The 13,334-nt window shown below is 42.1% G+C and overlaps 1 long non-coding RNA gene across 1 annotated transcript in view; it reads left to right on the top strand.

Moving 5' to 3' along the window:
- LOC140215971 (uncharacterized) overlaps positions 1 to 13,334 on the top strand; it is a 106,881-nt gene that overhangs the window by 60,660 nt on the left and 32,887 nt on the right. Inside the window, exon 2 of the long non-coding RNA XR_011892590.1 lies at positions 6,050 to 6,092. This is a non-coding gene — a long non-coding RNA (uncharacterized lncRNA). The remainder of the gene's footprint in view (positions 1 to 6,049; positions 6,093 to 13,334) is intronic.

Consider the following 13,334-nt stretch of genomic DNA (forward strand, 5'->3'; position numbering starts at 1 on the left):
TAATAGCATAGAAAAGCCTATAAGACTGTTTCTGACGGCCTGCAGGTCAGAGAAAATCCTACAAAATACTACTCCTCTATGTCGAAAATTTGGAGATTACACCGCGCGACGGCAATCAATTTTATTTATGGGTGTTGTAAATGTTCTGTAATGGGGCCATTCACATGTGACGAAGAAAGCAGTGTCGGTCTACTTTGCTAAGCCTTTTGAATATTGTCATTGCCGCGGACGTACACAATGCACAGTACATTGACATTTGAACAAAAAAAGGCAATTCACAGGAAGACGAACACAGAGGTCACTGCGCTTGAAGTCAATTATATTTCAATAATCGTGGTAAGTTATGCAGCCCTGTTATAACAAAAACACCCAAGGAAGTTCAAAAATTCCGCAAAAGTGGAAGTTCGCCTTCTCTATTTATAAAAAACGTACTCTAAATATAAGAAAACAAATAACAGCAGTAAAAACTGCTGACATGTGATCAAGCATTTTAAGAAAAGCTGATCAAGTACACTCGATGAAAAAAGAAAAGAATACAACTTCCTGCGTCAAAGCCTGTGTCATGTTTGTGTGGCGGTATTTTTCTTTGGGATTGGCTGTAATTCAATTAACGTATGATAAATTCGCTAATTAGCACGTAGATATAATTCATAAACGGCTGTGCAGAAACATGTAGTTGTATTCGAAGCTGGGAATAAAGAAGTGCGTGGGATTGGGCTCGTAAAGATGCTAATTTATAGGAAGCGGGCAAAGGAGTATAAAAGAAAGTGAGACCTTTATATAAACACAACTTCGTCTCAATATACAGCTGGTTAAATGATGTGAAAACCAAATGGTGGAATCAAATAAAAAATGATGCTTGATCTACACACAATTAAATATATTATGAAACTAAAATATTTGCAAGTATAATCTTGATTTGCCTTGTGCATCCTGTATTTAAAACAGCCAGTTACCTAACCCCTTTGCGCTGACATTTGAACTTTATGCTTGGCGCACCTAAATGTCTACTCTAATGCCTGGTATATCTTGCGAAAGCAGCCTGGTTCATGGATAATGATATGCACCGGCGAATAACAGCTTGATTTTAAAGTTTAACAATGAACTTACCTCACTGCTACTTAACTTGCTTCACTTAACTTAGGGTGACGATCAGTGCATGATACAATAGTAGAAGCTAGATTGCTGGGAAGAATGCTACCTATGAAAACAGGAAAATGAGATACCTTGTGCGCACCATATATTTCCTATTATTTCACAGGTTTCTACAGAGTTCCTCCATGGACAACGAAAATAAACAATAAACAAACAATTCTTTTCGCGACACGTGCACTATTCGAGGAATTTGGAATGAGGGAGACTGGACTCTGCAGTGTTAGAAAAAGAAAGCCAAACTTAACCACACTTGTGAGAGTGCGCTGTATATCTGGCATCTCGCAAAACAAGTATTAGCTATATAACGTGGTCGTCCCTGGGGTTGCACTACAAAATGCAGACTGTCAAGATATTGAGTGAAAGCTGATGGAATCTACAGCCGATATTAGCGAAACCCGCGTGGAGAATCGACAGCTTAGAACAAAGCCACACACTGGACGAAAATAACGTTTCTATAGATAGCAATAAAATTAAATAGAACGATTTGCTAGCATGAACAATGCTAATTAGGCGCCTAGATCAAACACAGCGGAAATGACACCAACGCAGCAGCCGCTGACACGTTCCATAGCGGAAGCTGCTGCCATTTGTGCACTCAACGTCAGTTCATCAATGAATTTGCCGTAGCCTGTGTCGGCTTATTAACAATTTACTTCCCTTATACATACGCTTTCCACTAGAATACGAAATTTTCAGTGGCACTGGAAACTCCATGGGGTGTTCATATGTTATGAATGAGTGGTGGGTCTTTCCTGTGTGCTTTTCGTTGTACTTACGATGGAGAAAGTTAATAATTCTTCGTCGGAGTACGCGTGCGTTAATCACCTTGTGTGTCTGCTCTTTTCTGCGTAATGTTTCTCGGATGGAGAAAGTCTTCATTCGTATATAGGAGGCTGCAGCGGTCGTTATATGATACAAATGATGGATCCCTACACCTGAAAACCTTCTGAACTGGCCGGAGTGTTCTTGTTCAACAACGAAACACTGAATATGCACCACATAGCGCGCGCTGCCTAGGATGGATTGCTACTTGAGAACATACTCTGAGGGATATGAAGCTAAGAACGGACCAGAAGGAGTGTAATGTTGGTTGGCTCACGGAACATAAGCTTGTTAAAAACTTTCCAAATTGGTCTGGGAAGTGTACCTCCGTGCGTTTATTAAAATTAACATCTAATGCGCAAAACATGGCGATGACAGAAAAAACGAACAGTGTTTGTTTTTCAGTGATCAGAGTGAAATATACTTCAAGGCACTGAAACTGCGAGAACTGTCATAAACTGATTTAGGTATAGCACGAGCAGTTACTGCAGCAAAATCAATTTCTAGCAGTCGTTCTGTTAGCTGACAGGCAACGTGTCTTACTTCACTACCAAGCATAGCCCAAATGACGAGAAGTCACAGGTTTCCGCGTGCTATGCGAATACCACTACGCCACCACGGAAGGCGCTATGGGATGATCAAGGGCATCTAAAGATGCAAAAACTTCTGTTTTGTAGGGGGCGCATGCTTGACTTTAATAATAATACTATTAGTATACATAATATCCTTATACTATTTTCTCTATGAGTTAACACCACAGAGTAAGAAAGGACATAAAAAACTAGAAGGCACACCACAACGGAACACATCGCATGAAGAGTAAGAACACGTCGTTGTACGAACAAACGTCGTTGTACAGCTTCGCGAGCCTGGGAGCCAGTTGAAGCACGACCTCTGGAAAATATCAAACCGTGAGATGCCGTTTGAATAAAATGTTTTGCTGAGTCTATTCAAGCTGCTTGACATAGCACAAAGGCTAAGGAAAAGAACCCCCGGCACACCACCTGATGTGTCTATTTTTATGTGCGTTTTCGCATTTCTTACTGCAATAAGAAGCTTTTTTATGATCCCTTACCATATTAGTTGTTCTAGGCTATATCCCCTGCCACGTTGCAATGTGCTGAACGCATCCGTTTTATCAACACGATTGCTGCTCATCACACCTCTCGCCCGTGGGCAAGCCTTCGCCTCGATGAAGTTTACTTGTATCTCGAATCGCCAAATTAATAATTTTATTTTCAATTCAAAATTTCGAATGTCGACGAAGCACTTAAGCATGCGATATACCTTGAAATGCTAAATAAAGTAAACTTATGCTCAGCTAATTGTGCGTCACTCAAGGGCACGAGGTAATGAAAGCGAAAAAAAAAAATCAGGCGTGCTGAGTGCTATGATAATCTGACGCGACTCCGCGAAGATTGCGCTGGCTGCGTAAACAAACGTTTGTTATCTTGCAGTGCTCATGACAGAAAAACGCAGCGTTTTTCATGGTTTTCACGGCTTCCTTATCTGTGTGTTTTCCGCGAGAACGACGCGTGTACATTCCGGCGTATGTGGTAGACGAGGGTACAGAAGTTGACTTTAAAAGAAATGACTACTGCTTGATGAGTTACTTTTATGCTCAGCTTTTACGGGAACTGAGTGTTCCCATTAGACAGTTTTAGTTACACGTACGTAGAGGTTTCACGTACGCAAACGTGAAAAGCCTACGTGCCTTACGTGCACGCCATCTGAAACGCTTTTAGCTACACATACGCTACGCACGCCAAGAGGGACCCCGTAGCTACATCTATCGGGAAATGTGAACACGGCGGTAGCCAATTCAATCCTGTCGCCGCGTTTCGATGCAAGCCGACTGCGCGCGCGCGGCCCGCTATCGCTTGTTCGTGATCTCGCGGAACTCCCGCGCGAAGCTGTCTACGTGCGCAAGAAACGCACGCAAAGAATTGAATCTCACGTACGTCCGTGAGACGCGCGCGCGCCCGCTACGTTGTACGCATGCGCACTGCTGACACGTAGAAGCTCTACGTACGCAAAGCCTCTACGTACGTGTAACTAAAACGGTCTATTGTCTCATGATATCTCTGAATGAATATTTGCTGTGTTTATGCTACCTCACGGGATACCTTACTTCGAATTTAAAATCGTGGAGTTTTACGTGCCAAAACCACGATATGAATATGAAGCACGCCATATTGGGGACTCCGGGATAATTTTCATTAGCTGAGGTTATTTAACGTGCGCCTTAATCTAAGCACATGGGTTTTTGCACTTCGCTCCCATCGATAATGTTGCTTTGCGCTAAACAACATCGACGTCCCGCATGAATTAACTGCATGGTGTAACGATTATGTAATGTTTACCATACTTCTTCCAATAAAATGCTAGTTAGCCTATTTTTTTTTGTATTTTGCATGAGCAGTTAGTCATATGTTAGACTCTGCTGTCAGTTGGTTGCGCTAGGTGCAGCTGTTTGACCAATGTAAACCGGTACTTCTCGCGTAGCCCCCCGTTTTTCTTCTAATGAGCCTGATGTGAATATGCGTGGTCTCTTGCCAACGCAGCCGACTCGGCAAACATCTAAATGAAGCTGCTTCAGATATTGGCATCCGCTAGTGGCATTTGTAAGTACCGAATACGTTAAGCTAAATTTGGACACCTTGAGCGTAATCGTAGTGCATTTTGATGAAGAAAAGCCGGGAATTAAAGAGTAAAGCAAAAAGCGGGTGCCGCACAGAGCCTTCTCGCATTGTGTGCATAAACAGTCAAATGCAGGCAGAAAGCTGGGCTAGTTGGTGTGTCATCATTAATCAAAAGACTAGCGCAAATAACAGGGACACAGACAGAGAAGACAACAGCCAGAGCGCTCCTCCTGTCGTCTTTTCTGCCTATGTCCCAGTTATTTGCGCTAGTCTTTTGATTAATGGTGTCCATAACGAACGCCTCTACAGCGAAATGCCCTGTACAACGAACGACTGATCCACTCACGGCCGAATTGTTATATACCATATCTATTGCGAAGAATTCTACAACGATGGCAACTACATCAAATTTGCCTGTACTTTTAAGGAATTTAGGCATGCCTGACGATTTATTTGTGGTTTTACAATGAAAGCGGCGTAGGAGTGCCCCCACTGCCCTTCGCAGAGGTCACCAGGGTGCGCTCTGTGTCAGCCCAAACGGCAGAGCTATAGCGATGCAATTGAAGGGTGTGCCGATGCCAGGGGTATCAGCTGCTCCACGAATCACTGAACTCGAGCGCTGCTTGTTTTAGCGCATCAGCTGGCGCGATAAGTGACGAATACGTTAAAAGTTATGTCGACATGATGGTGCAATCGTAAGCGATGTCTGTTGACGTCTTTAAATCCACCTAAGGCGGTAAGGACGTCAATGTCAACGAAGGCAAAAATGACGAAGATCCTGCAAACTAATCAATAATTTTGTCAGGGAGAAAGGTGATAGCGGCATTCGACAATCTGTGTCTTCACACTTCCTAGCTGCTGCGTTTCGTCACGCAGCATGCTGTGAATCTCGGTGCAGTAAGGTTGGCTGCAGTTGCAATTTCTTTAAAACAACTCAGCACGAAAGAATCAGCGACCTATTTCACTCAGTCTCTCTAAACTTCGCGTTAATTAAATATTTTATTTTGCTGAACGTGGTTTGCCTGCTCTCGCGTGATTGGTATGGTGCACCGCCATTACAACAAAGTGGCATGTATAACGAATAATTTGGGAGGTTCCGAGCACTTTGTTCCTTATAAAGGCGTTTCAATGTATAACGGAAAAAGGTCAGTGACTCGAAGTGTAAAAGTAGAGTATCTGGTATCAAAAAATAATAATAATAAATAATTTTATGAGAAAGCCTGTTGCTCGCTGAAACATACATCGCCACAATGAAATTATCATTCTACTTAACTCTGATTTATCCCGATGGTAACTTAATATTTTTTCTCCAATTATGAATGCACCTGCTATTTTCACGTTTTTTTTTAGTATTTTTGTCTCTTCGGGTATCTTTCTACCCTATTAGGTGAACTGGTTTCTAATGTGTTTCTCTTTTTTATTCATTTCAGTCTTCTTGCACGCTCCAATCACTAGTTTGGTGGGAACAAATCTGTAAGTATTCAGTAATCCCTCCACTGTTTACATTTTGTGTGAACGATTGATCAAAGTCAAAATCCTACTTAGGCAGGAATTAATAAATTGGTCGTTCGTTAGTCAAACGCATGTACAGAGAGTTGACAGGATTGTTTGCTTCCCCACAATGAAACATGTACACTCCGTCATACATCTTCCCAAACAAGAAAAAGGCATACACAAGATTTTAAAATGTATATGAATGAGGAATGAGAAAACGAAGCTGAGCTTGTTGCCTAGTATATTGTCTAGATTGCTGTTTTATATCACAATAACACATTTTATGAGTGAGTTCAAGTGTAATACAAAATTCACCGACGAATACCGTATTCCATAATGGGCAACTTGAAGGCAGCTGTATAAGTGTTTTGATTTCGTGACATATTGGGCAGGTGCGGATAATCAGTGAAACGCGGCACGTTGCAGACTGGTCTAAGTGGGGCGCGACTGCCTCGCTAATCGGGAGGCCGTGAAAGGAAGCGCGTGCGCGACGCTTACGAGCGATTCACAGCAGCCGCCGCAGACAAACCTTCAGCTATACAGCACTTTGTTTCCATACAGACGACGCGCGCTACTGTGGCGCCATCTCGTAGCCGTCGTTGCCACAAAGCCCCTCGTGCGCGGCACTACGTTTTCCTTCTCGCGCCTTCGCCATGCCATCCTCCGCGGGCTCCCTTCGCTGTCGCCACTATTTTCATCCAGCGCTGCGCTCCGCGTTCACTCTCAACTTTCACTGAGCTCGTTCGCAAGGTTACGAGGTAGGACGCCGACGCTCGCCGCAGGAGCGGGCGCCTAAGAGCTGCGCACTAAAATAAATTTTCTACATCCGTTTTTTTATAAATATTGGGCTTTAGTTATATGTCACTAGTGGAACTACCACACACATATACTGGTATACTGCTCTCGCGCTTTGAGCAAGAAGTGGAGCGGAATGTTAACAAGGCTTGGTACATTTCTTCGGACACTGAGAAATAATCAGTAAACAGCACAACGATATCGAAGAGGGTAAGCGACAGCTATCTTTCAGGGTCAATCACAAATAACAAACACAGAAAAATAATGGCCACATTATGCGGTATTGGACACTGTGACAGTATTTATGTTACCTGAAAAGGTAGTGTGCCGTGGTACTTTTTAACAACTGTTTTAGTAACAGACTCATGCATTGTAAAGCAGGCTATTATGCTGGTTTAGTACAGTTTCCACCTCATTATCTTTGCAGAACTAGATGTCAGGACCAGTGCGACCTTAGTGCCGTAAAATTTTTTTTATGAGGCTGGCAATGATTTTTTCTTCGGCTATCCCCAGTTTGTTTAGTTTAATGATCAATGTCTCTTTTTCTAGCTAAAACGAAATGAAAAAAGTGTAGCATGCACGTAGCTCCTTTATTTCCCTGTAGCTAACACTTTTCAACACCTCTCGCAGTCCTTTATGGAGTACGACGTGGTCACTAGTACTGATTTCAGAAAATTCAGTATTTCTGATTGGTGTAACACATGTAAAATGGTATTCAACGCAACGAAGTGCAAGCTAATGAAAATTTCTCGTAAACTTTGCCTAACGCTTGTGGGTGTAACATAAATGATTCCCCTCTCGAAGAAGTGACTACTTACGAATACTTAGCGGTCCATATTCATTCTAACCTGCTTTGGCAATCACACGTGAATTATATTGTCAGTAATGCTAACCGCATGCTTGGGTACCTGCGTTGTAATTTTTGAGTGGCTCCTTCTTCTCTTAAACTCCTTCTTTCTTTGCTGAAAACTACTATATGCATCAGCTGTGTGGGATTCATTTACTGAAAGTCTTATTAGTCATGCTGAAGCTGTGCAGAATCGTAGCGCACGCTCCATATTTTTCCAAGTACTCCCGTTATTCGAGTGTTTCATCTAATAAAACAGCGTTAAAGCTTCTATCCCTTTGCTTACGCAGAAAAATAGCACGTTTATCCTTGTTTCATAAGATTTACTACTGTAACCCTCGTCTTAAGCAGGAATTACTTTCCCACCCTTCATTCGTATCACTTCGTTTTGACCATCGTTATAAAGGGCTTGTTCTTCGTTGTCATCCAAACCAACACTTTCTTTCATCCCTCAAACTTATTATGATTGGAACCACTTGCCCACCTCCATTGTATCTATTACAAACCCCAGTGACTTTAAAAATGCGCTTGAATATGTTACCCAACATTTGCTTTGTGCTTTTTATTTCCTATTTATTGTTCCCACTCCCTTCTGTAACGCCCTATGAGCCCTGAAGGTATCCAAATAAATAAATAAATAAATAAATAAATAAATAAATAAATAAATAAATAAATAAATAAATAAATCTACTTCCTAATGCAGCACTAATAAGAATTGGAGCTATAATGTGGAAACAGTAGTTGCGCTATTTTCGTTAGCTGATAATGTGTCGGCACTTGGAAAGTGCTGATTTAAAAGAACGTGCAACAAATGCTGCGTTCTCTTTCGCACACATGATGAAGCACTTGGCAGGGCTGGAAGAACCCTCAAATTTTAGGACAGCTTCTCCAAGGCGAGTGAACGCTTGTAGACGCGAAGGGCTACCTCGGTGATGTCGTCTCTGCTCTTCAGATTTTGAATGTCTCGAAAGACGGCCTCGACGGTACCACGTCCGAGTGCTCATGGAAGAACGGGCAGTTCAAAATGTAGTGAAAGTCGTGGCAATCCCCAAAGAAGTTGGCGTTGTCGTGGGTACTGCTCGTCAAGGTGACCTTGTGGACCCCCCCCCCCCACCAAAGAAAAAAAAAACATTGTTTTGTCATTTTCAACTTGTCAAATGTAGCAAATAGTGGAAACCTCTATAATAATATATATCCTTCCTGTCTCGCGCATTTTTAGCATGTCGTTAGTGTTGGCGATACCCTCATAACTATTCATAAAAGAGAATACTCAAAATTTTAGGATAGCAAGCATTCCGAGAGAGCCGCACCATGCAACCATATATAATGTCATAAGTGTACATAAGTGTACCTGGGATTCTTTTTCTGTTGTTGAACCTTGATGAAAGAAAGAGTTGTGGTCCTGACGGAATTCCAAACTGCTTTCTTAGGCGCTATGCCGAACCAATCAATGAATATCTCTACCTCATATTTTCTAAGTCACTTCAGGACAGCTGTCTGCCCGCTGAAGGGAAGGTAGCAAAAATTGTGCCCATTCACAAATCAGGCGACGTAACGTCCCCGTCCAATTAGCGGCCTATATCCCTCACATGTACCTGTTGTAAAATTCTTGACCACATCTTATTAAAATTTCTTAAAGAACATACTGAGACGAAAAACATCATTCACCAAAACCAGCATGGCTTCAGAGCAGGGTTGTCCACTGTTACCCAACTGGTAGAAATCTTTCATGACCTCGCAGAGGGAACCAATCATCAAAGTCAAACTGATATAATTTTCCTTGATTACTCAAAGGCTTTTGATCGCGTGGCACATGCTAAACTGAATTTCAAACTAAACAAAATACTTGGCGATGGTCCCGTTACGAGGTGGATAGCCAGCTACTTATGGGAACGCCGACAATATGTGCAATACAATGACCATGCTTCTGATATCGTTCCGGTCATTTCTGGCGTGCCGCAGGGCTCTGTGCTAGCACCATTTTTGTTCATTTTATACATAAACGACATAACATACCACGTTGATGTGAAGGTGCGTCTCTTTGCGGATGACTGCGTGCTATAACAAAAAATAAACACTCATGCAGACCAAATAAGGTTAAACACAGCTTTGGGCAACGTCATAAAGTGGTGCAATACATGGCAAATGGCAATCAATATGGAAAAAACTGTAGTGATGTCTGCCACAAATAAGAAAACAAAGCTTAATTTCCCTTACGGTACTGGCAGCGGCGCTCTCAGAACAGTAACTGAAAAGAAATACCTTGGTGTGATTGTCTCTGATAATCTCAGCTCTAAAACCCAAGTAAAAAACATTACCAAAAAAGCAATGAACAGTTTATACTTCCTTAAGCGCACCTTGCGCTTTGCGACTTCAGATATCAAGTTACTCGCATATAAAGTCCTTATCCGTCCAATCTTAGAATATGCAAACGTCGTCTGGTTTCCATATATGCAAAAAGATGTACACATGCTCAAATCAGTTCAATGAAAAGCTGTTTGTTTTATCTACCATAGATACCGGCGCACTGATTCTCCCACAGAGCTGCTTTCCTACGCAAGCCTAGCCACCTTATGAAGCCGCGTCATGCTCCATAGACTCAAGTTTCTTTATCAATTAATTCATAACGCATTTAACATGGATCATGCTACTTACATTAGTTTTATTCGTTCTAGAGAAACACGTCACAAGCATGACTTTACGATTAATGAATACTCTTGTGCTAACAACACATATTACTTTTCCTTCTTCCCTCGAGCCATTAGAGAATGAAATGGCCTAGATAAATCTATAACTGCGCAGGATTCCTTGAAAAAGTTCGCTGAGCTCGCAGGCTCGTCAGTCTTGTCAACAATCCAGACCTGATGATCATGTTCAGACTGTATTGATTTTGTGCTGTTGCCCACTCGGTCTGTAACTGGCGTATTACTGTACTGTACTGTATACTGTTTGTATTGTTGCCCGCTTGATGTGTAACTGGCGTATTACTGAACTGTACTGTATACTGTATTCCTGTACCTTGCTGATAAATCCACTCCTGCAGCAGTCCCAGTGGGACTAACAGTATGTTAAATAAAACAATAAAAATAACTGCATGGCCCTTAAATTAATTTATATGGAGTATTGCGTATTTGAACGTACGCACGTTCGAAGCAGCGTTCAGCAACGCATCGAATGTACCCATCATCCTAGAATAGATCATACTCCTGTCGTTTTTTTTTCCTGCATGCTCATGCGCCCACTCTGCATTGTTACGCATGCTGCTTATAGACATTCCGCACATATATGCAAAGTATCTCTCATGAAGCTCAGTGGCACGTCTTCAGAAGGAATAATCAGGCACTTAGGTGCTATTTTTTTGTGTGTGTAATCAGGAAGAGGTAAGAGACCACGAGAGAGAGAATGGAGCAGATTGCTGTTCTGCTCCCTCAGGCTTGAATGTTCCCGGAAAGCTTTCTGAATTTCCGTCAAGCACTTTGCCGCATTCCGCCGCTTCTCAGCCCGTACCCTCTAGCTAGCTTGACAAATATTCGTAGGTATGCTTCCATTCAGACTACTTGGCTGCGTGGTGATTTGACAGCTTATTTTACAACATGTTTCTGCAAAACGGACCTGCAAAAATTGAGCACTAATACTCATCATGGATAACATAATTCTTGCGACACCATATAAAATGAAAGGTGAATGTAATGTTCATGAAGTGGAAGCTCCCTCCATGATGCAGTATTAAGTTCTGTGGAATTTAGCATACGACTTAATGTGCGCAAAAATAATCAAAATGTGAGAAGGACGTCATAGTGCGGGTCATTTCAAGATATTAACGTGAACATGCCAGAATAAAACGTCAATAGATCGCTAGCAGGCAGGATGCAATGTTGTAAAAGTCGTAGTAAAATATGTGAATAGAAAGACACTGAACCGGTACTGTGGTTGGTTGACAGTGTCCTTGCTCTTGCCTTTTTGCACGCAAGAACTCTTATTGTATATAAATGTTCGTTAGACATTTATAGTCACGGCTTGGACGTAGTGTTGTCGAAAAATTCTGCATTCCCAGACTGGATCATTACCAAGGGTGTGCCAAATTAAAATATCAGGAGGGCCAAAAGGGGAAAGTTCAGTATTATATTCAAATACGGCAGATATCAAAGGAGCAAGTGAAAAGGCAGATAACTCGGCGTGGCTTCTGCGGTTGGTAGACGGCGTCAAATTCTTGCGTAATATTGAAATATTTTTCAACCTTTGTTCTGGCTACCTGCTGAATCACATAGATCGTGCAAGCACCTACAGCGCGAATTCAATTCGTCATGGCACCAAGCGAAGCTTCATAAATGCCACCTGTGCGTGCGGAATATTTGATAAAGAATTTATACCTCTCGCACAATGATGACACTTCCCACCATATGTGTCAATTCTAGCGCAAAAGCAGCGTAACTTTTCCCTGTGAGACGTTTCGTCAAGAATCTTGAAATGCGCCAAAAACGTCAAAATATAACCACAGATGCTGCAGGCTGTTTACAATTTAAGTTCAGCAATCTTTTCTGCACAATCATTTCAAATAAACGTTTTACAAAGAGACGCATGAGAGATGCAATTATATAATATTTCTAACTTTCGTAGTTACTTACATTAAGGATGACTTGTTCTTGGGATAGTTGGTTGATACTTGATGAAGCCATCGTAGCGCTACTAAAAACGAACACAAAGAACACAACTCGGAGCATTTGGTATTGCCCTCTTTCTGTTTGTTTGGGTTGCGCTACAACGGCTTCATTAATTGTTTGCATCGTCTTCTGAAATGCGAACACATGGTATGCCACGTACGTACAGCGATTATGTGCAGGCTAATGCGTTGTTTGGCGACTGCGGAAGAAAACATCGTGAGAAGAGGCTTTAACAAAAAGTATTTAATAAAAAGACCGATACATGTTAATCCTCTGAAAAGCTTGGCGAACACGTAATCAATAGGTGACACCCAACACACGACCCATGAGATCACTGAAACGTTCTTGTCGGACCATCCGGCGAGAAGTATTTTGTTCGCTAAATGTATTTAGTGCTTTCTGTCCTCGCGCCCCAGATATCTGAGAAACTCCAAGTTGCGTCTACTCGTTGAGCACCGACGCCAAAGCAGGAAAGTCAATCAAAGATAATATAGATCCACATGCTGTACTTAGCGATCGCATTGCAATGGCCATGGAGAGGTTATCAGGACAGAGCTGCCTGTGGAACTGGTTAGCGTTACAAAACACATTAATACCTGGTCGAGAACGCTCATTTTGCACTGCTGGTTTCCCGGCGACATTGATATAAGGAAGAGATTTTATATTTCTCTCCGGTGTGCATTGTATATTCGTGTGCGCTATCTTATGGTCATGTGTCTTGCCTGCATAATTTGGTGTATCATCGCATTGGCCCGGAGTGGTATGGTGTAGGCTAGCGACCAGGCAATCCTGTCTAGTTTTCACAAGGTGAGACTCGCTCTGCTTCTTTTTATTGGGCTTTTGATGTCCGACTGGCTCATTGCGTTTTATACAAGTACTTCTAAGCTAACGCACTGCGTTTCCAGTGTTAGTTACGTT

Source organism: Dermacentor andersoni, chromosome 2 (genome assembly GCF_023375885.2).
Source record: "Dermacentor andersoni chromosome 2, qqDerAnde1_hic_scaffold, whole genome shotgun sequence".
In the NCBI taxonomy this organism is placed as follows: domain Eukaryota; kingdom Metazoa; phylum Arthropoda; class Arachnida; order Ixodida; family Ixodidae; genus Dermacentor; species Dermacentor andersoni.